The 24,183-nt window shown below is 39.9% G+C and overlaps 1 long non-coding RNA gene across 1 annotated transcript; it reads right to left on the reverse strand.

Annotated features, from left to right (window-relative positions):
• Positions 1–11,073: 11,073 nt before the first annotated feature.
• On the reverse strand, positions 11,074–12,070 carry LOC108008855 (uncharacterized). Its single transcript, XR_001767419.3, has 2 exons — positions 11,795–12,070; positions 11,074–11,742 (listed from the first exon to the last, which is right to left on the reverse strand). It is a non-coding gene; the product is annotated as an uncharacterized lncRNA (long non-coding RNA).
• Between the last annotated feature and the right edge of the window lie 12,113 nt (positions 12,071–24,183).

Raw genomic sequence — 24,183 nt, forward strand, 5'->3', positions numbered from 1 at the left:
TTATTGACATAACCTTGTATAGAATATAATAATAAATTGTCTATAATAACTAATTTAACTAAACTTAAAGTTAAGCTAGAACAAATAGTTACTGGACAAATTGTGAAATATTTACATTTTTTCCATGTCCCTTTAAAATTAAAAAAGGAATTTAAGCTCCTATAATGCGCAGCCACCTCGAGTTAATCCCGCCTTACCCTCATCCGCAATTTATCATCCTCCAGAAACACGACCTCTTTTTAGATACCCCTTCCAAAGGAAAGGGAACATTTTAACCAGCGCATTGCAGTGAGGAAACTTTGTGCCCGAGCAGCGGCGAAAAAAAGGTAGAAAAATTAGCGACATGCTGTGTGACGTGACTCGACTGCATTACGTAGCCGCCCCGTACGCCCGACTTGTCCTGCCAGATGCCTTTGACAAAGGGGCGTGGCCACGCCCGGCCTAACGACACAACTAAATTATTTAAAAACTCTCTAAGAGCAAAGAGGCTTTGTGCAATTAAATGCGATCTCAAAGCGCCACGCACACATGTGACAACCTGCTCTCAAGGACCGGACGAGCATCCCATCCCCGAACCCCCGAAATGATAATAATTACTCGGAGATTGGGGTCCGGACACATGTGGTGGGTTACTTACGCTGGATGGAATGGAATGCCCGGTGCTTGCGTGTGCGGCTAATTACAATAAATTTGGCCAATTATTGTCTGGCATTGTTTTGGCCCTTTGGCGGCTGTAAACTTCAAGTATACCATAGCTCCCGGGGACACGGACGAAGTTTCGCTGCCATCGATACGATTTTTTGGAGTGGGTCTTCGTATCGAAGGAGCACACATTGCGGGCTAATTGTCTTCGAAATTATGATAAGAAGAAACTTTCGTTCGGCGGCGACTAGAACGTGGAAGTGGAAGTCACTTAAAAGGGTCAGTCGGGTCAGTTCACTCGCATATGACGATGATATTAGGGCCACAATTGGAATGGGTAAGTGAGTGCCAAAAGGTTATTATTGAATTTGGCAAGTTAAAGGAATTCAGGGGAATGAGGTTGAATGGCAGGTTTTAAAAGGATTACGCTTGTGCCTAAGGAGATTATGGTATCATCTGCGGTTGAGGTTTATGAAATGACATACGAAAGTTTGAGAAAAACTAATTACAGCTTATTTTTTTAGCATTGCAATGGAAACGCCATCGAGAAACATAAGTTATAATAAGGATAATGTATTATTGTTCTCCTAATTTAATACCTACTATTTCACTTGCCCTCCATATCACTTGTTCTGGCCCTTGTCATTTCTGTCTCACAGATATTTTTAGCAATCATGGCAAATCAAAACAAATGTCAAACGATTTGCTTTATAGCCATCGACTCAGACCGAGACTGCAGTGATTTGCCTGGGGAATACGGCACAGAGTCCTTCATTTTTATTATCCTAGCCCCGTACGTCCCTTGGCACCCTGCAGAAAAGGGGTGCAACATATGCGCGCTTCATAAAGTGCCCCCTTTTCTGCTTCTCTGCTCCTCTGGTGCATGCCAAATGCCAAAGTAGATGCAGTCAAGTCGTGCGCCAGCTGAGAGCGCAATTTGGTAGGACAATACGATGCGAATACGCCCTGTTGTTCTCTGTCTTTCGCCGATGCACTGGAAAAAAGCACACATAAGAATGGACATTTAAATTTGATTTGTTTCATATCCCAGTCATATGATAAAGAAAATATTTTTTAAAGGTTGCGTGAATCTCATTTTAACACACTCTCCACCTTACACCTTTTTATTATAAGGCATTCAATTTGTTTTTTATTTTTATTTTGTATGTCAAGGAATAGCGAGGCAATTATTGTTCAAAATTAGTATTTATTCGAATAATTAAATATACGAAAGATTAAGAAATAAACATGTACTTTTTTTCATATAAACTTATCTGACAAGATCTTAATTCGGAGATTGAGCAGAAGAATAGAAATCTACTATGGTACTTTGTTGAAAGTGCTGCAATAATATTTAAAAATGCAATACTAAAGAAGCTTTCTCTGTAAAATATTTAAAACATGCAAAAAGGTGCAATAACAAGTTGACAGTGTTTTGTTCCCAGTGTAAGTGCTACTGGCGTTTAAAAACGCCTTTGTCTTGGTTTTGGTCTTGCGCCTGCCTTCGTTTCTGCCAAATGCGCCATATATTTTTTAGGTTTATGTCTTCGTTCTAGCAAATATTTCCATAGGAGCGGAGAGCAGGACAATAATGCATATGTCGGGGCCCGTTGTCGTTTTGTTTTATTGCATATTTATTTTTTATAGCGAAAGTAGCAAAATATAAATCGCTGTAACGCCGTGTGGGCCCCAGTTTTGGCCCTGTTCCCTCGTTGCTCTCCTCGTTTTCGTTTTCGATTTTTTCCCTTGGTTTTTTGGCAGGCACACAGAGCCATAAGCTCTGCCAATCGCATATGGCCCTCAACGAACCGTTCACATGCAGAGCAGAATTAAGTTCTCGCTGCGCTTTTTGCCAGAGCTACTGGATCCCAACCAGTACAATGGCGAACGGGGATGGTCCATGGCGGGCCAACCAGCAGGATTCAATCATGAAAGTTTTTCAATAATCCGCTTTGCCCCGATTGCATTTCAATTTGCCATCATTTTGGCGCAAAAACTTAATTTTCCACCAATTAGTTTTACGCCCAGGAGTTGGGTGGAAATCGTAATTGATGTGAGTGTGCCTACAAAAACATTTACACTAAGGAGGTTGTTTGCAGGGGGTCAGTGAAAAAATAACTGAAAATAGTTTCAAATAAATGAAACTTTTTTGGTTCCACTATTGCCTTTTGATTCGACTGCTGGTGTCTTCAATTTGATCTTTTTAAAATACGGAAAGCACGCAGAGAAGTTCTCAGAAAATTAATTTATGAAATAACTGTTTTTAGAGACTAATGTAAAATTTAGTGAAATATATCTGATAACTAGAAATTAAAGAACAGCCAAATTATATGATTAGATTTCAAGATATTTAACTTTTCTTTTTATATAGATACGAATCGAAATATTTAATGCCTTAAATTGCTGTCCTAAGTCAAACATAATCGCAATGACCTCCGTTTTGCCCTGTCTTAGCGTTTATTTTAATGGCCTTTTCGGGCATCATATGGCGTTCAAAAAGTCATTGAGCATTTTTATTGATCCCCGAACACACAGACACCTGAAGACAGGCGGAGCGGAATGGCCGCCAAAGTGAGCTCCGATAATGCTAATTTTATTCAAAGGTTATGCCATTACAATCCAGTGCTGCAGCCGGGCCAAAACCAAGACCAAGAGCTGGCCAGCAGACAGGACGGGTAGATATAGGAGCGACAGGGCAGAAGATATGGGATATGGCCGAAGGACGAGGAGCGATGAAGATGGAATGCAAGTACGTGAAGAAATTCACGAAAAATTACGATAGACGATGCCAGGCTGATGCACACAAAATTGCAAATCGTGGCCGGAACGAAGTCGAAGCCGTGGTCTCCGGCCAGCTGAGGCCAAGATGGAGAACTGCGACCGAGAGGAGTCTCGGTCTTGTTCCTCGCCAGGAGAAAGGAGAAAGGTGAAAGGCTGCATCCAAAAGGGAAACCTCGCCATGCAGCATTTATTGCCAGCGAAGCGTATTTGGCACATTTGATGCGGCGCATAATGGGGAACGCCATTAAATGTCCATTGACATGGCAGCCCAGGTCCAGGTCCCCACCAGCACAGTGGGGCAAAAGAGGCTTTTACGAGAATTCAAACTTACTTGTATTATATTAAACATCAAAATATGTGTCTGATTTATTTAACTATTTATTTAATTATTTTTTTTTTTATTTTATTGATTTACTAATAGCAATTTTAGACTTTAAGAAAATTTAAGTTGAACAAATCACAGTATTATAAACACTTTAGGACTACTACACATGTACTATCAAGTTTACCATTAAATTACTTATTATGAGTTTTGGTTTTTAATAATTAAATTGAATGAATCACAGATTTCCTTGATTTTTTTATAAAATAGAAAAATTATTTTTATTTTACATTAATACCACTATCAATTTTATCAATAGCTTTAAAATATTTTGTTTATTTTTTTTTTTATTAGTAATAAGCAAGTGGTATGGATCAGAGTCTTCCCTTGATTCTTAGAATTTAATTATAGCCAATTCCTCTAAGTTGTCCTCCCATATCTTGCCCCACTGTGGTCGCCGTGTGGACAGTGGTGCAGCGGTGGCGCATCGCAAATCGAATGCGAAACGAGCTTAAATCGTGACCAGCCAGGATCTGCTTAGTTTTCTTATTAGCTGCGATTACATTTTATGTTTGTTGTCGGGTCAACATGGCGTATACTTCACTTCACTTGGCTGCCAGGGTTTTGGTTTGGGTTTGAGTTTGGGTCTGAGTTCGGGTCTGTGTGCGTTATATACAGTTTGTATGCTTAACCAAACTCGCAGTTGTTTTTCTGCAGCTGCAGTTGTTGGTTTTGCACTTTGCTGGCAACGATTTTCCCCGCTTCTTGATTTTCCCTCCTCACTTTTTTCTGTACGTGGCCAAGTTGCAAAATGTCGAAAGTCGTCGTCGCATCAAATATGTTGAAAAGCAATTGGCAGGCGCTGGTTCCGAACGCCCCTGTCTACTAATGCGCTGCTGTTGGAATTTCTTCATTGAGTACGTGCATTAAATTTCAAATCACAATGGAAAATTCCTGCGCACTGGCTGGCCGAAAATTAAATGCATTTCCAACACTGCATACTTGCAGGCGCGCGTTCGACTGTGCAGCAATTCATTTCTGCTCGCAGTTTATGGTGGGGGCTTGCTGGATTTTTTGTTTTAATTGTGAGGGAAGTACTGGTGGCTATATGTGGCGTATGATTGGGGAAATCAATTTCCTGAAGCAGAGCCAACCGCAATCGGTAGACAAAACAAAGAGACGTTCAACTACAGCAATGCATATCAATTGCCGCTGACAATTTCAAATAGAAAACGTCTCAGCATGCCAATACAAATGAATGAATAACAACAAGGAAAAGCCCGAGGAGCGGGAAAGCGGAAAAGCAGCAAGGACACAAACGCTGCCTGTCAGCGGCAACTGCAAAACAAAGTTCTGGGGTAAAAATGGGGAAAAGCTAAGGGGAAAGCTGGGAAATACACGATACCCTGTACTTCCGAAAGCCTCATTCCTACATTTCTTATAACCTTTCTTTCACAAATTAATAAATGCCAAGTAGTAGTAGTTAGTGTGGTAGCCATTTAAAATTACTTAAAACACAATGAAGTCTGTATCGCAGAAGTCTACACATAAGTCGACATGTCAAAACTTACCAAATAATATCTTCAACTAAAAATAAATCTATCTGGTTTCAGGTCAACCTCCTTATCCCCTTGTATACCCGCTTTCCTTGGCCGAACCCTGGGTAACCACATTGAAATGTAACTGCAATTGAGTTTTGGCTCCCCACTAACACAACCAGTTGCTGTCGTTTTGCTTTTCTATTATTTTTTCCATTGTCAATTGTCAATGAGTTTTCAATTGCCGCCAACTTGCATGTTTGAAGATGTCCCTCCACTGCATCCACTCCCACCCATCCTCATCCCGATCCTGAGCCGCCAATTGGGTTTGGTTCTTGCTTTTGACAGTCTTGGAACTCCACTCCGAGCCCCACCTTGCCACCCACTTTTGGATCCTGTCAGTGGCAGGGCGGCTAATTCGCTTGTTTGTGGTTGCGATGGCGAAAAAAGAACTGGGAAAACAGGTCTTTGTTTTGACAGCGGAAAAGGGGGCGGAGTTGGTAGGGGGAGTGGCAGAAGGGGGTGTATGACAATGACACCCACCTTCAGTCAGCCACTGATATCGCTTTCCTATCCGCAAGTGTCATCGAATGATAAATGGTCGCGAATTTGTTAGAATATCGCGTGCTTGCCACTCCTTCTCATCATTTCAGAGTAGGTGTTGAAAGAGGGCGGCGACACGCCCCTTTCAATATTAATATGAAATGCAAACTCATTCGGTCCGACAAGAAATGGGAATCGAAACTATCAAATGTCTGAGTGGCTGGTTCCTAAATGAAAAATGAGAACTTTCAAGATTATATGATGTTTACTTACTTTTCTTTACCTTAAAAAAATGTTAGAAAATAAATTTCTAAATGTTTTATAAGATTTCCAAGCGTATAAATATTTTTAAGCTAAAACAATATTAAACAGTTTATTTTAAAGTCTTCCAATACTCTCTACAACAAGAAATAAGTTCGGAATCTAATTTGGAATATGTTATTTAGGCTTAGGATTAGCTTTAGTATTTTTTGCTGGCACCTGAAAATCAACCAGCACAACAATGGAAGGCACAAATATCGTTGAACATCCTTCAGTGCCTCAAATTGTATTTACTTACCCCAATTCAGGGGATATTGGCTTAATTTTGCATAGCTATTTCGCCGGCAGCTGTGCAAACTGTGCGGCAAACATCTGTTCCCAAAAAGCGAAGGACCATGAAGGCCTATGCCGTACCACATATACAAATTCGAACCGAATGTAACTGCTTATTGTTTGCTGCACTCGCATTTCCAATTCCCATTTCCAAACAAATGAAAGGCAAGAGGAAAGGCCGTGCCGTGCAAAAATTTTCAATTGAAACCCATTGATGAGTCCATATCTTCTGTGGAGCTCTTGTCTTTTTCTATTTTTTTGTTTCACATATGTTTGTGTCAGCACGGCCAGCGGGTGGTTCCTCAATTTTCCCCAGTGGAATCGGCGGTGGGAGGTGGGGCTGTTTTTTGGGTGGTGGGGCACAAGGCCGCGGCTTTTGTTGACATTCGCGAGGCGGACGCCCACGTAGCAGCAATTAATTGGAAAAAACGCGCAAATAGAGTGCCGCCGAATGGAGAACGGGATCCGGTTCGCGGTACCAGGTGGCTTCAGTTGACTTAACCTCCACTCCCGCCGCCATTCTCCTCGACTGCGTCCATCGTCATTGCCATTTCCATAGCTCAAAGTCTTTGGGCTGCTGTCCCCCAAAAAGGAGAAAAATAAAGTCCTGTCTTTCTCAAATGTCATTTGTTGCTGCTAATAGCCGAACATTTAGCATGTTTCTTTCCTGCTAGAGGGTATTAACCTTCGTTGGATGAACTAATTGTAAAACACTCAAAATATACAATTTATTAAAAAGTAATTGTGTATATCAGAGAATATAAAATATATGTACATTAAAAAAGAGCAATAAATGCATTTCTTTGCTTATTTTGTGGGTAATATATCTAAAATGGAACTTTTTAAAAGATTAAATAGATTCTTTAAATTATGCACAAACAATTTATCAATGACAACGGGGTCTTCCATTCACATATATTTATAAGACCTAGTGGTGGAGGGGGGATTTATTGTTGAGAAGGGATTTATTTTTCCCTCTAAATTGTTGGAACTATAAGTAAAGTTGTAGGGTATACCCAGTTCTCTCAGTACCAGACCTCCATACGACTCCTTTGGCCAGTGGAATGCAGTTCGTCGATGGTTCGGGGCGGGGAAATGTGAAAATGGAGCAAATGAGCGGGACCCAGGGCGTTCCCCGAACTTTTGGTCGCTGTCAATGGCTTTTGTCTCGTGGCGCGCTAAAACTTTTCTAATTAAGTGGCAACGCAGGGTAGCAGGAATTCGTTAGAGCCCCGAGATGGGCGGGCGGGGCCGGCCACTTGTCCAGTTGGCCTACGAGCGGTCGCATTACAATAAACTGTTATGGGTGGACTTTTAATGACCAGCTGGCTGCTCCGTCGCTGCATTTTCCCCTCGATGGGCGTCCGGAAAAGGGGGCGTGTTAATGGTTATCGCTGTTGTTGTTGCGGTTGCCCAGCATTAGTTACAAAATGTCGTTAGCCAAATTATTTGCCATGTTGGCGGAAAAATTTTTATGGTTTTATCAGAGGAAAGTCGAGGATCGAGGGTGTGTTTCCAGAGCCTTGCACGACTAATTGCAGTTGAAATTTTGTTTTATGCGCACGCGGCACATTAAGTTTTATACTTTGTGTCGCATTCAAAGCGGGGATGGGACGATATAACTAGCAAACTGTTAAGCCCGATAATTAACTTGAGCCTAGTTACAGTTTCAGGAAATATGACGTTTGGAAAGTGCTTGAAAAGTGGGCGAAATCTTATCGCAAGACATTTAACGATGCATTTAAAGGGAATTCAAGGAGAATGTTGCGGTCAAGCGGAGCGATAAAAATCTTAAGTGCTGCGAAATCGCATTTTTGTATCTCTGGGGGTGCTTATAAGAAGCCCAATAAATATTTGAATGATGTCTACCGAAGGGTGGAAACACATTTTTAATTTCCCTAATTTAAAGTTCACATGAGATTTGTTTGGGCATTAGTCAAGTAAATGACACAGTTAAATAATACACCCCGAAAAATTGAGAGTGGAAAAGCACAAGATTGAATGTTCTTAATTTACGGAGCTCGTCTTGTCACTTATTCGAGAAGAAACGTTCTTGAAATAAAACGAAAGTGGTCTGAAGTCAGCTTTTCGTAACGAAAGTAGAACTACTTCCCGACTTTGACAATCTGAGAGAACGGTTTCATGGTAATGACTGTTCTGTTCTGTCCTTAAAAATAAAAACTAAACTGAACAAAATTCATAGAAAATGATAATTACTTGTATTAGTAATGTAAGATTTCTATGAATTAATACGTAATAACGTATGTTTAATACGACCCCTGTCTGCAGGGAAAACTTAAAATCTTAATTTGGATAATTCACAGATCTCTTTCATTACATTTTCACCTGGCTGAATATGAAACCCAATATATATTTCCGTCCCGTCTGATTGTCTAACCCCCATCCAATCGGTTGGCTTCCGAAAGCCGAAAGCTTTAAATATTTAACCGCCGCTGCATGCGGCTCCCATTTCAACTCCGGTTTGCAGGCTTTTATTGCCGGCGTTCCTGGCTGCCAGCAAACCGCATGCTGTTGTAGATTAAGCCACAAGACTTTCCCAGAAATTCACTCCAATAACAGCACATGCACGGCTCTGCCCGACTCCATTTATAGTTTGATGTTGGATTTTATTTTCAGTGTTCTGCTTCTATTTTTTCCATACATTCAGTCGCCGTGGCTCGATTAAAGGGCTGTGTGTGGCCCGGAATTTATATTATTGCATGCCAGAGACTGACGCTAACCCGGCTCGAATTTCCCAACCCATTTTCCGGGCGCTTTTGTGTTCTTGTGTTTTTTGGAGAGCGAACAAATCGCAACATTACTGCTCCGTGCTGTGTTCGTTTTTTATTGATATTTGCGGCTTACAATTGTTGCGCTCTGGCTTTCGAATCTGTGAAGCACACTTTTTGGACTTCTTTGCCCTTAACGCTTATTAATGGCCTCAGTGCGAGTACTCAATAAAGGTCTTCTCACCTGTCGGGCGATCATTCTTCAAGGTCCTCGGCTCGAAATAAATCCAATAATATATCTACATACGAAGAATTACCAGAGTCGGTCAAAACAAAACTTGGTATTATTTTTCAAATTTTTATAACAGTGGTATTGTTTAAAGTCAATAATTTTTCAAACATCTTTAACAATATTTTCTGAATGATTAAGAATTGTAAGACCTTCACTTATGCTTAGCAATTTTGCCATCATTAAACTCCCCTTTTCGGAAAGTGTACGAGCACCATTTTTCATACCAGGATAACGTAATGTCATTCGATTTTTTGCCAGCTTTAAAACTCATTCATCAATTAAATCGACACATTCATCAAAACAATTTCCCCCACGTTGATGTCAACATGGCTTCACTGTGGTGACGTCAATGGTGCACGCGTGGAGTTGACTGTATTTTCGATGGGGAGTGTGGGGAAGTGGGGGATGACATATGTGAAATGGGCCTCTGACTTTTGGCATTCATTAGCTTGCATGCGGATTATGAGGGCCCATGAATGTCGAATTGCCGAGGTCAACAGTGTGCGCGACTTGTCAAAATGGAATTTATTTGAGTTTCGCCCCAAAAAAGTGATTGAGAGGTCTCTCTGCGAAGGGGTTTCATTAGGATTGATTAAAACTTTATGTTGCATGATGTAAAGAAGTTTCAATAGCATGACAAAGATCATTTTTCATTTAGGTTCAATGTTCTAGACAATTAAAAAGTAGTTATATTCGTCAGAAAGTAGTATATATTCTTGATCAGGATCACTAGCCGAGTCGATCTAGCCATGTCCGTCTGTCCGGCTGTCCGTCCGTTTCTACGCAAACTTGTCTCTCAGTTTTAAAGCTATCGGGCTGAAACTTTCCCAAAAGTCTTCTTTCTTTTGCAGGTAGTATATAAGTCGGAACCAGCCGGATCGGACCACTATATCTTATAGCTCGCATAGGAATAATCGGAAAAAAATTTTTTTAAAATTATGTTTTTGGTGTTTTTTAACATATAACCTCCTACGCTTGGAAAAAACAATTTTTAATTAGTTCTGAATTTCGAACTTAATTTTATCAAACGCGGACGACTATACCATATAGCTGCCATGGAAACAATCGAAAAATTGGTGGGAAAATAATATCAAACAAGTTATAGAATTTCAAATTAAATTAATTAATTAACTGCAAAGGTATACAAACTTGCCGAAGTTTACTTCCTTTCTTGTTTTTAATCTATTGCATTAACTTGTGCAGTGAGAAAGGGATCAATAGAAACCGTAGAAACTGAAAACCAACACCCATAAGTATTGGCTTAACTATTCATAACACTTCGTGTTATAGAATACCAGATGCGGCTCTCTAGAACAACAGAAGAACACAGAACCCATTTTACAATGCTAATTAACCGACTTTCCTCTCCAAGGCTGTTTTTGGTTGTCTGGATGTGTCTGGTATTGGATTGGAAGACCGCCATAGCTAGAGAAAAACACACATGGCTAGATCGACTCGTCTAGTGATGCTGATCAAGAATATATATATTGTGTCGAAAATATATATATCGGGTCACTGCGTTGCAAAATTCTGACTGAAATCATAAAACCCTCTGCAAGGGTATAGAAATTATCTCCCACAATAAGATCGATTATAAACTATTTTCATGATCCCATAAGAAAAAGATATAAATATATTTCGATTTGTTTTATTATCATGCACTAGGTAATCCATGTGTAGATTTGTAATTTCTCCAGCCTTTGGATTTCTGCAGGAACGGGTTGCCTCGTGCCATTTGATACCTAGCCATAGCCATACTTATTATCTACACAACGACGAAGAGTCTTGATATAACTGAATCCCTCCTCCTCACATTCTTTAGTTTTGTCGTCCGACCAATCCAATTCCAGAACCATCCATAGAAATAATAACAGGAGCTTCTGACAGGAAAGTCGGTAGATTAGCATTGTAAAATGGGTTTTGTGTTCTTCAATCAAACTCAAGTAACTCGCCAGTATTGCTCTAGAGACTGAGTAACTGAGCTTCAGTTCTCGCTTATATAGCGATTTCTATAGCCGCATCTGGTATTCTATAACACGAAGTGTATTATACCAATAAATCTTACAAATTAAATAGCCCCGCGTTCGTGTATGGTGTTAAATTCTACTTCATTTTACAATATTTCAAAGCGCTCTTTGGCATATCTAATACAATAGTTAAGCCAATACTTATGGGTGTTGGTTTTCAGTTTCTACGGTTTCTATTGATCCCTTTCTCACTGCACAAGGTAATGCAACAGCTTAAAAAATACGTGAGCCCGGTTGACAAGCCCGGACAGAATGCAACCAAACGTTTGTTGTGCTAAACAAATTTATTTGTTAATTTATTATTACTATTTATTAATAATTAGTACCTTTCGATGTTTCTTATGCACTATATTTTGATGTTAAAGTGGTTTCAATAAGAATTGTCAAATAGTCAGCGGATTGCTCAGACTCTTTTGCGGCAGTGACCATATTGGTAGGTATATCCCGGCGCACACCGTTCAGCGGAGGCGGTCTTCCAATCCAACGCCAGACACATCCATACAACGAATAACAGGAGCTTTGGACAAAAAAGTCGGTTAATTACCATTTGAAAATAGGTTTTGTATTCTTCAATCAAAGAAAACACATTCACACTCGCCAGTATTGCTCTAGAGACTGAGTAACTGAGCTTCAGTTTCCGCTTATATAGCAACTTCTATAGCCGTATTCTGATATTCTATAACACGGAGCCGCATCTGGTATTCTCTAACACGTAGTGTATTATATCAATAAATCTTACAAAATAATTGGCCACGCCCTTGTGTAGTGTAACATTGTACTTAATTTTTCAATTTTTCTAAACGCGCTTTGGCATTTTCAATTTAATATTAAAGTCAATAATAATACATAGGTCTTTAGTTTTTGCGGTCTCTATTGATCCCCTTCTCACTGAAAGTAGGGATAACTTTATGGTTAAAGAAATTAGGTGAATGGTTTTGAAAATAAATTTATGTTATTCGAGGCGAACTCTTCCAGTTCTACCATAGATCCACTCCAGTTAATATATAAAAGTACATATTTTTTTGAAAATGCACGTCATATAGAACAATGAAGTCTTGAAGAGCAAGCATATCTCAACCCCCTTAAGGTATCTAATAGCGCTTTCTCTTTTTTTTTGCTATTTTTCCGGGCTGGTGTTGTTGCGGGGCCTTGAGGACTTCACACTTAATTGCTTTTTCACGCCTCTCGCCACCCGGAAGGAATATTTAATACTCCCCGACGCTGCGGCATTGACGGGCGGCCACTGACAGCAGCTGTCAGCTCAGCTTGTCTTCACGGCGAAGACAGCAGAGCACCATCCACCCATTCTCCTAGCCATCCACCCCCCATGTCACAGCCATGGCCTGCAAATTGCTCATTTCAAGGCTAATTTGTTAGCATATATAGACACGGGAAAATACAAAGGAGGTACACAGGGAAATTCTTAAGTCACTTTGGATGGTTATTGTCAAAGAATATTATAAAGTGGATGAAACTATCTTAGTACTATTTTGAGCATAAAAATAACGAAGCTTTTAGGACAAATAATTCTTTATGAGTTATGGGCAAACAAGTAATTAAACTTTTAGGACTAATTCTATAGAATTATTGTTTAAAGTAATTGTATATTTATTTTGCTCTTCAAGATCATCTAAAAACGTTGTATTAAAAATATTGAACGTTTTTGATTGACCTTGTGATTGTGATAAAGTTATATTTGATATTTAAAAAAAACATATATATTTATTGTATTAAAATAATAATAAGGCCTCTAAGCGTTAAAAAATAGTTCACATTTTTTCGAGATCTGTGGCTTTATTTAATTTAATGTTCAAAACTTTCTGATTGTGATTAAATTCAATTTTTGTTTTAAAATAACACTAAAAATATCACTTTTTTCCCAAGAACCTGGTGAATGTTTAATTTTGCGCCGTGTAAATAGCCGAAGTAAGCGCATAACTTGGCCGCCAAGGTGGACCGAATTTGTCAGGCAATAGATGGACAGATGCCACCCTTCCCCTTGCACTTAATTACGGCGCAGTGTCAGCTAAATAAATTTATTTACATAATTTTAATTAAACAAGCTAACGGAAACTGTCGCCCCAAAGTCAGCCTGTCTGTCAGGGTCAAGCATGCGTTTGTCTTCCTGGCCGTCGTTTGTCTGTCAAGGTGACAGTGGGGTGACCACCCTCCCCCTCCAACAAATCACCTCAGGGGTGAAGTTGAGGTCTCCTTTTTACTCAGGGGTGGCTCTGCTGCCAACTTTGGTGTGCTTAACGATATAATTTGATTGTTTTGTGGATGCCATTCTTTTTTGCTGTGATTTTCAATATGCCAGGCAGGCAGGTGAGCTTCAGCCCACCACCCCATTTCCTGTCCTGATGTTTCCTTTTTTGTGTGGCTGGAAGTTGCGGCAAATTGGGGTGACAAACCTCATTAATTACAAATGACTTCATTTCTTTTGTTTAGCGAGCATTCAGGGGATTCCCATTCAGCGAGTCTCTGAGGTGTGAAGTGTGTTGTGGGTGAGTGTGCGAGTGTTGTGACAGCTAAAGGGCAAATGGCAATGGATATTTTCCTTGGAAGTGCTAGCCAATTATCATGTTGATGCCAATTTCAGTGAGCGAGCCTCTGGAATGGGCAATGAAAATATCTGGACCCACGGGGATGTTCCTAAAATAAAAAGGGTAAATATTCAACAAGCTCCTAATAATTGAGATAGTAAGGATTTAACTGCAAAAGGTGTTTTAAAAGAGAGCCATGTGTAAGGTGCCTAAAAGTATGCCGTAAAATATTTTGAATTCGGATGTTTGGAAAGGCGGCTATCCTCTTATTGTTGCATACTTTTAAGCACCTTTATAAGTGATTTCAAACAAAGATTTCTGTGAGGCCATCCATAACCTATTTTTCTTCCTGACATTTAAAAACCTGCTTCTCTGCCCGGCCCAAAAAGCAACAATTAAATGTCTAATATATTTGTGTTTCAGCTGAGCCGAAGGCGCTTTTAGTGCGGCCCATCCAGTTGAGCTCAGTCTATTTTTCCGAATGCGAAAATTCAGAGTAGACGGGGGCAAGGCTTTTAGCCAAAGTCCCCAGTTGCTTGTAAATTGTTCTATGGCCGCCAAACACATTGCGAAATGTGACAAATATGCATTTGGCAACAATAAATTTTACGACCGCAGTCGCCGCCGAAAATATTTCACCCAGCCTCGGAGTCTAAAGTTGGATCGAAATTTAGGGGGCGGGGCAGTGGCCAAGGGGGCGGGAAGAGCGGAAAAGTCGGCTGGGGAATAGCTCCATATCCATATAAATATAAATTAGCATATTTTGCGGCGCCAGTGCGGCGGCAGCTGCAATTTCTCTCCATGGCCAATTGTAATTAAATTGTCGCGAGGCCAGAAAAACGCACGCTGGCGAGCGGGTATGCATAAATATAATTGCTAGATTTTATTGCTCCAGTGTTTTTTGTAATTCAATTTGGCTGATTTATGCCGCCAGCTCAATCACAATCGCAACTGCCAAACGGCCAGCGTTCCGCTGATTTGTTGGCCTTGTTAACGCCAATTTATGGTCGATGCCTGATTATTGCCAATTAGCTCCAATTGTCCCACCTATCCCCAACCTTCTCGGCCGCCCCATCGCACCCCTTTCGACAATTGCATTCATCCCCAATCGGAGGGTTACAAATTGCAGGATTAAAAAAGCCAACTAAATTTTGAGTGACTTACTACCCAAAAAACTGGGGGCCAAAGCGCCTGCGCTGGCAAAAACTATCTCAAAAGCGTAAAAAATGACTCGAGTGGAGAACTGAGGAAATAAGCTCGAAAGTTAGTACCCACATGTGAGTGGAATTGGCTAGACTGCTAAATGAAGTATTATAACGAAATTCTTATTAACTTTCTAAATATATATTCTTACGAGTAACTATCTATCACTGTAATTCGAATATCAAAAACATATTTTAAAAAATCTTCTTTCGTATGTGAAAGATGTTTTATTTGAATCAATTTTTATTTAAAACGTAAATTTCGTAATAGGTGCGAGTTGTTCTTGGCCTTCTCAAATTTAACGGTGGCATAATGACGACAAAATTAAAAACTGCAAAGATCAGGAGTGTATACTTCATCTCTAGAGCTTTCTTTCATAGTGGCTTTAAACTTAAAACGCAGCTGTATACATTCTCCTAAGGCAACAAATGAATTGGCAATGGCTAGGGAATGGCAAATCGATTGGACGCATTTTAAAACACAACTCACCAGCTATTTATTTTATATATAAAATACAAATTAAAGAATATAAATAAATACAAACATCGAATTTTGAAATAAAAATCCGATTTACGAAATTCACACTTTATTTATGCCTTTCAAGGTAGAAGAATGTCAACGAGGTATTCTATTTTCCCCTTGAAGGAGGAACTCTTGGTAGGGGAAGAGCGTCGAGGAGGACAAGGCCCAAGATCGTTGCAATCAGAACTAATAGCTTCATATTGGTTGGAAAGATAAAGATAAAAATGCTTTTTATGCATTTAAAGCCTTGACTGCCAATCGAATCAATTGGTTATCCAAAAATCTAGTAACGTGATTAGTGACGTTAGCAGTTGTGAAACATTTTCTTGTTTTTGTATTCGGTCCCTTGTGGAACTGATTGATTGGCGATAGCTTACTTTTGTCACATTTCTTTTGTAAACAAATTTAATAGTATTTTTTCGTTAGTATTATACATTTTAGTCGAGCTGGAAAACCGGTCGAAATAACACATCCTATGGCTGTCAAACGAACGAAATGGAATATGCCAATAAAAAAAATATCATTGGCTTTTAATATTTACCATAGATGGCAGATCCTCTAAAGGAAATAATCCTGGAATAGGATTATAAGCATATTGATCAAGCCATCTATGCTGATCTCTGCTCTTTATACCTTTTTTTGTTCGTAGGCAAAATGATTTCATTTTCTCCTGCTCTGGTCAAATTGCGTATCAGTTTATGTGCAAGGCCAGTCATTTGTGGAGTCATATCAAAACAAAACAAACAAGGAAGAACGCTATAGTCGAGTACCTCGACTATCAGATACCCGTTACTCAGCTAAATGGAGATATGCAAGCAGCAAAGCGAAATTAAAATGCGCCACCTACCGGCGGTAGACAGATTTAAGCGTTATGGGCGTTAGAGTGGGCGTGGCAAATTTATTTTTGGATAAATCGATAGGTATTGACGACACCAATACATTTCAGTTAAAATTTGTTATGTAGCATGCAAATTGTGGGCGTCACAGGTTTTCGCGGTTTGTGGGCGTTTAAGTGGGCGTGGCATACTTTTTTTAGGTCAATCGATAGGTATTGATGAGAACAATACATTTCAGTTAAAATTTTTTATCTAGCATCAAAACTGTTGGAGTTACAGTTTTGGGCGGTTTGTGGGCGTTAGAGTGGGCGTGGCAGTCTACTGAAACAAACTTGCGCTGCGTAAGAAGCTCAGGAATCTGTACGCCAAATCTCAATAGCTTAGCTCTCATAGTTTCCGAGATCTCAGCGTTCATCCGGACAGACAGACGGACAGACGGACAGACGGACAGACGGACATGGCTAGATCGACTCGGCTAGTGATCCTGATCAAGAATATATATACTTTATGGGGTCGGAAACGCTTCCTTCTGCCTGTTACATACTTTCCGACGAATCTAGTATACCCTTTTACTCTACGAGTAACGGGTATAAATATATAGTTCAAAGTTCCAAAGACATCACAACAAAAATGAATTAAATGCATGGCATTTCCAATGCATTGAACTTTTTTTAGTGATTACTTATATTCTTTGCAATAAGACAAAGTAATGCGAGGATCCCCCTTTTGAATTTGCTTTGAAAACATCTTACAGTAATGTCAGACTAAATCCATTTTTTTAAGGGTTAGTTGGCCCGCAAGAGAATAAATCGGTTTTATTAAATAAAAGGCCTATGCTGTTCTTTAATAATTTTGGTCAACAATTTTTATTATTTTGAACAAGATTTCTGTGGATAAGCTTGATTGTTGGGTATTTTAATTACATAATTTTATTTTTTTACAAAAAGTTGTTTTAAGTTTGAATAAACATCGGCTATAGCTTAAACCAAGCAACTGCAGTATACAACAAAATATACATGGCTTTCTATTTGCCTTCGGGAATCATGGGTGCCAAGCCAGCTCTTGGTTTAACGGTTACAAAATCTACAGGAGGTAGGGGATCTGCGAGCGAAAAGCTCAGGATGGCCAAGAAAAGGACTGCGAGCTTCATTTTCGTTGGCCAATAATAAAAACGCTTTACTATAGAATAAATGGTAAACGGTTCAAGATTGGAATATTAAAGTGGGTCGGATCCGTTATGGAAATAATTGTAAATTGCTTAGCTGCCTCGGAATGTACAGTATTACCTTTCATATATAAACAATATTATTATATAATACTAATGTTTTCAATATAAATATTATTTTTCTTAGACCTCATAAATGTTTTTAAATGCTATAATTGATTCTTATTAAACTTGTCATTAAACACTTCTCACTTAAAGTGCAATTATTACTTTAGCGGCTAAACTGGACTCAATTGTAGCTTTTTAAATGGGTTTCCTTCGCTGCCTCCTGTTTTGGTTTAATTTACTGTAGCATAACGAAATCGTTAGGGCGCCACATGCAATAAAATAAAAAGCAAAACGCAATTAAAATTATTTCAGACGACGCCATGCAGTGCGGCAAATGTTTTGCGTAATTGCAGTTTGGGGCTCATTAAAGACCGGGCTAGTTTCCTCCGTTGGGCTCCTTGGCAGCTTAGCTGCCCATGGGTTTCCTTGGGGGTTTCCTTCCCCCGGTTTCCCAGCCGGACACAGCTGGCGTGCGAAAAGTGCCAAGCGGACTTAACAATGCGTTACATTATTGTCCTCCCACTCGCCGCGTCCGAGGAAAACATTAAAAATCCATTGCACAAAGCTAGACAAATATACGCACACAATGGGTATCGCTTGGTCTGGAGTCAAAGGGGTTGGGCCTGCTGAACACTCCCCCCAGACAGACAATCGGCTGGCTATATACATATAGCCGTTCATCAGGCGCTCCTCTGGCAGAGTGGCTTGCTTAATTAATAAACTGATTGGATTGTTTTCACAGCACGCGGTTCGGTTGTTGTTCTATTGAATTCTATTTTTCTGGTGAGGTTGTGCGTTGCTCGATTTAATTGCAGTTCTTTTTTGCATTTAACTGTGCAGAATAACTAGCATTCTAGATGATTAAATTACTTAGATATTTAACAACTTATTCGTGATAGACTAATTTTAGCAATACACAAGAAAGCACCTTACTATTTTATTGTAGCTTTACCCGATACTAGTAAAAGGGTATAGTATAGGGTATATGGAAAAATATATATTCTTGTTCGTCCGCATGAAAGTTGTGATCTCACAAACTATAGAGGCTGGAATGGAATTAAGCATGCAGATTCTTGAGATTCTTACGCACCGCAGGTTTCTTTCAGCAAATATCTGATAGTTTACTTTTGAGTAAACGTATATTTTCCAAAATCTTCTGAAATTTCGAAATGCTTAGCCCTCCTATTAAAATATGAGCAAAGCTATTTCCTTCCCAAAACATCAACGGAATTTCAGACAACATTTTTCAGTTCATTCCGCTGGTGAGCAAGTCATCTGCTTAACACATAAATTGAATTTATTAACCAAGTTAACACTGTGCAGGTCCTCGAAGAGGAGTCCAGGCGACCCGCAGAGCCGCCCCTTGACCCCCTTGCGACCCCTTTTGCTGGTTTTCTGTTAACTGCTATTAAGCTAGCCACAAGTTGCTACGCGACAGGCCAACACAAACACGCGCACACACACACCCACACGGGGGCAGGCATAGACACACATGGGAGTCGCCTGCCTTGTTATTATGGCCAACAATTCAACAGTTATCCTTTGGCTTTAACCCCTCCCCCGACCCGCAGTCCCCGCTTTTACGAGCGCCACTTGAACCCGTTTATTTTGCATGTGTTTGCTGGTCTCGCTTTTTCCGTGCTCCTTCCTCGTTTTTTTTGTGCTTCCTTGGTGGCAAACACATTTCACATGTCGCCATCGTCGTTCTGCGCACTCATTTCCGCTTCCTGTTTTGTGGCCAAAACTTCAGAGCCACAAAAAAGGTTTGTCTGTCCGCACAGAGAACGTTCTCGTCCCCCGGTTTTGGTACAATTTTCATTTGTACGCCACGGCCTCGTAAATCATGCGCTGACATGGCTAGCAAAATTGTCGCTGCAGTTCATAATAAAAAGATAAGAAAGAGGCAACCGGTCGGCAAAAACAGCGGAAAATTCTGCAGCATTGGAATTTCAACTGAGAAATGTCAAGCGGGTATAAGGGGTAAATAAATTAATAAACTGCACCGCGGACAAGTGGCCAGATGACGAATTATGTTGGGAATTTCGTAAGTAATTGGGTTTTGAATTGGGATAAAGGCAAGGAAAAGTGGTTATTGCAGTATAGAGCAGGAGTATCATTCTAATCGAATCATTATCACAGTTTTACCAATACCTTTAATTCACTTATGCTATAGATTATTCTAGGTTTCAATTATATTAACAGTCATTAAATATTAGATGTCTATTTAAAATACCCCTAGCTGTGTGGAGGGTTTTTCGAAAACCTTCTCATCAAAAGATCTCGTTTACATACTCCATTTCGATTCCATTTCCCATTACCTACCGAAACTCCATGCAACTCAGCTTAACTTTTATTATGCATTGCGACACGAGGCGGCATGTTGAGCTGGTAGCCCCAGACTTTTGGCCTGGCCTTATCCTGTTGGCGGGGCCGCTGGTGCGAAGTCCGCACTAATTAATCCCTTTACGACTGAAACCTATCAAAACACAAGCTTAACTTTTCCAATAAAAATAACGACGACACCGCCGCAAAAACGACAAAAAAACATCGAGATGCGACCGGGAAAACCGCAAAAAGCAGAAAGCATAAGGAATCTGCTAACTTCCTATGACCAGGAGCTAGAAGTGCACTGGAAAAAATATAGTAAATAAATTATCGAATTAAGTTTATTAACTCGTACTTTTTCAAAGTATACAGAATATTTTTCAATGTTTCAGATATTTATTAATATATATTCAAAATTGATAATTTGGTCTTTGTTATTTGGTAAAATTGTTGAGTAAGTACTTGTTGTCATGCAATAGACTATACAAATATTAGTACTAAGAATTTAATGGTTTAAAATATTTTTAAGCTTTCCCAAAACCGGTAATCTGTACACTTATTTTCTTGCAATTCGTTAAGGGAACCTTAGAAGTATATCTAACATTCGTTCAGTTTTCCCATTTTTCCCCAAGTGTGCCTGACACTGAGATGCCGAAAGAGCAACTAGCGAACGAGTCCCTCTCCAGCGGCGACAGCAGCGACTACAAGTCCCCGTCCGCGTGTCCTTGTGTCCCTGTGTCCCTGTGTCCTTGCGTCCTCGTGTCCTTTCCTGGCTCAAAATGCAGCAAAAGTTGGCGCACTAATTACCAAGGATTAGTTTCATATTTGTTTGTCAACAGCGGCCAAAGCAGCCGAGGTGGCAGTGGAAGGAGCGCGGCTCCTTGCAACTCGAGCAGCCAGCAGCTGTTCGTGGCTAAAACCCAGAAACTGGAGAGGGCAAAGCCGGGCTACCGGCGAGTGTCCTGTCCGACAAGTTGGCAAGATTATTTATGAGCTCGGCTTGGCCGGGCAGCGAAAGAAGTCGTGGCACAAAGAGTGAGAGGCCAGCGTTTAGCTGCCTCGCACTCATAATGAAATTAAGTCGATTGAATGCGCTGATTATATTCATGCCATACCTTTGAGCTCGACAAAAGACCCTCTGACGGCAGTGCGTAAATCCTTTGGGGCGCAGACAAATCATTCCATAACAAAAAATGAATGGCAGTTAAACATTGGAGAAGCTCAAATACGCTTTAAAATAATAAGAGGTCCTCTGAAAAAGTACTCAAGTTGAAACTTAAGTATTAACTAAGCTGGAGGCAATAATGGATAAAATTATACTATCTGATAGGACACCCTTAAGAATTCGTATTGCTACAGATTTTAACCTGAAGAGTTAAATTGATTTCTATCGGGAAAGATATTAAGTTGTCAGAGTACTTTGTAAACTGTGCAATTATAAATGCTTTTGTTGATGCTAACTTGGCTTATCGTATTCTTAGATCAAATATACTTAACTGCCATCGTTCATACATTTAACCAGACGCATATACCATATATTTTCGGTGTGGCGCAAACATCATAGCAAACACACAGTACCTCTGGCATGTTTATTATTCAGGGAAAAACTTATTACCCGACCCTCCTCCGCACACATAATCAGATTGCAGAATGCAGAGGGCGGAGGGCAACCCTTGACCAAGGACCCGGCTGAAGGACGAAGGACTAACCACCCTCGAATCGCATGTCTCTAATGTGATTGACCCTTACGCCTCGTTGCCGGCATAATACTCGTGTTATCCCTGGCCGGCAGGAAAGTGCAGGACCAGGACGAGAACGAGGACGAGGACGAGGACCAGGACCTGGCCTTCGCTCCCGTGTTGGTCATCGTGGACTTCAATAAATTATCACGCCATATAAAGCAATTAATTCTGCAGCTACTGCAGCTCAAGGGTTGTTTGTGTAAACTTCCTCCATATTATTTGCTTATAGCTGGCTTCCTTTTTATCCACTCCGTTTTTTTCGGCCAGCCGGGGTAAATAAGGTCTTAATGGGGTTTGGCTCTTGTTTTCTGTTAATTGATATTTCCTGCGCCATCGTCACTTTCTTCATAATTCGATTTTCTATGTAGTTCAAATTTTTCAATTATTTCTACAGCCATTTTTAGTGTCCTCGTTGTGAGGCACTGCAAAGTGGCTTGCAAATTACTTTCGCCTTTACTTTGTCGACCAAAGGGGCAGGGGGTTAGGATGGGGTTATGGCTCGGTTATGGGTCCTTTTAGGGTCCTGTCATGTAAGCGGTCAGCTTGTAAGCTTGATTGGCTTTTTCTTGCGGTCGGCTGACGCTCGATAGCTCTGCAGCGTAACAATGTTTGGCTGCAAATTAAGTTTTGTGCTCTAGTTTGTGGAACATTTTTCCCATTTTTTTAATCCTGCTGTAGTTGTAGTTGCAGTGAAAGTGTTTTCATCGCTGTAAAAATACTTGTTTTAAAGGACACTGTGGGCATTTTCTCTACCATGGTTATTTGGTATACTCGTATGTTTAAAATATTATTCAACCTGAATTTAAGTTATTTCAGAATATAGATCATAATCAAGAAAAATGTTAAAAGCCTTTTAAAACCTGATTACTTATTAATTAGCTTACTGAATTTATTTTTAAAAGTCATGACAACCTAGAGAAAAACCTTAAGTCTATAGCCTAATATTATTTGATGATATGATACATATCATATTTGAGTTAGTTAGATCCATAAGGCCTTAAAAGAAATAAATTAGTTTTTCAAAGTTTAAGTTAAGAACCACTTCTTAAACAAGGACAATTTTAGGTGCGCATAATTTTTGTGTGCTTAACTATAGTTATACAAACATCAAAGGAACATAGTTTCCTTATATGTACTTCTGCTCCTCCACGACCATATTACTCAAGTATTTAACACATACGTTTTACCTCCCCTCCATCAGTTTTTCCGACCCAGTTAGGCCATATTATGTTCCATCGACACATAAGTTCACTGTCGTTTGTCGCCGGCGAGTGCCAAGCAATCAATTTCCCAGACAACGGGGACAGCCGCGCCTTTGTTTAAATTTTGGCAAGGCACAATAATTTTCCTACGCAATTCGGTTATTTGACCCTCCCATGCTTGTTTGGCCTGCCAAAATAAAGGCGTGTGCCTTGGGTTCTTGGGTCCTTGGAGAAGTTTTTCGGAAAAACCCAAGCCCCTCACGACCCCATAAATTATGTTGACAAAATGCATCGCAGTGGGCGTGCCCCCACGCCCCATAATTAGTGCATTAATAAAGCCAAGAGACTGTTGGCAGATGGATAGACAATAGAATCGGATAGTTATATTTATGCGATTTGGCGGGGCTGCAGCGGAGGCGATCCAATAAAGTAGTCGAATCCGGCTAACGGCCCCGCTTGTTGTCGCAAACAACGCCATAATAATGTAATGAAATTTATGATGCGCATTTAATGTACTCCAGCTCCACCCCTCGCGCAACACGGCGCGACAATAAACGGCAGACCCGCAGACCGAGGGGCGGACGAGAACTTAGACTTGGTGGGACTAGCGCTTGGGGTACACCGAAAAAGTTAAACCTTTTTCGAGGAAAATAGTGTGTATGGGGCTGACCATAATTAAAACTTGAAATATTAGTTTTCCATCCTCAAAATAAATAAATAATATAACAGCCTAAAGATATGCTGTAAAAAAATGTATATAGAAAGAATTTTAAATAGCTGAGTACACTTTACATTTGTTTAACCAGTGTTTTGGAACCTATGCCATTACAAATTACATTAAACAATTTTGGCACCCATATGAATATATTATGTAATGTTGTACACATTTTTAGATTAGAAAGGAAACTACTTTTTATTATTATTTATTTTTTATTAATTCTAGAACATTAACTCCAATTAATATGATGATTTTTAATTGCCAAGTATGTTTTGATATGTTTTAGAAACTTTGGTTTTATAGATTCTCAATAAAAACATCCGTATGAAATGTTTTTTAAAGATATTCCTG

This window comes from Drosophila suzukii, chromosome 2R (assembly GCF_043229965.1).
Source record: "Drosophila suzukii chromosome 2R, CBGP_Dsuzu_IsoJpt1.0, whole genome shotgun sequence".
In the NCBI taxonomy this organism is placed as follows: Eukaryota; Metazoa; Arthropoda; class Insecta; order Diptera; family Drosophilidae; genus Drosophila; species Drosophila suzukii.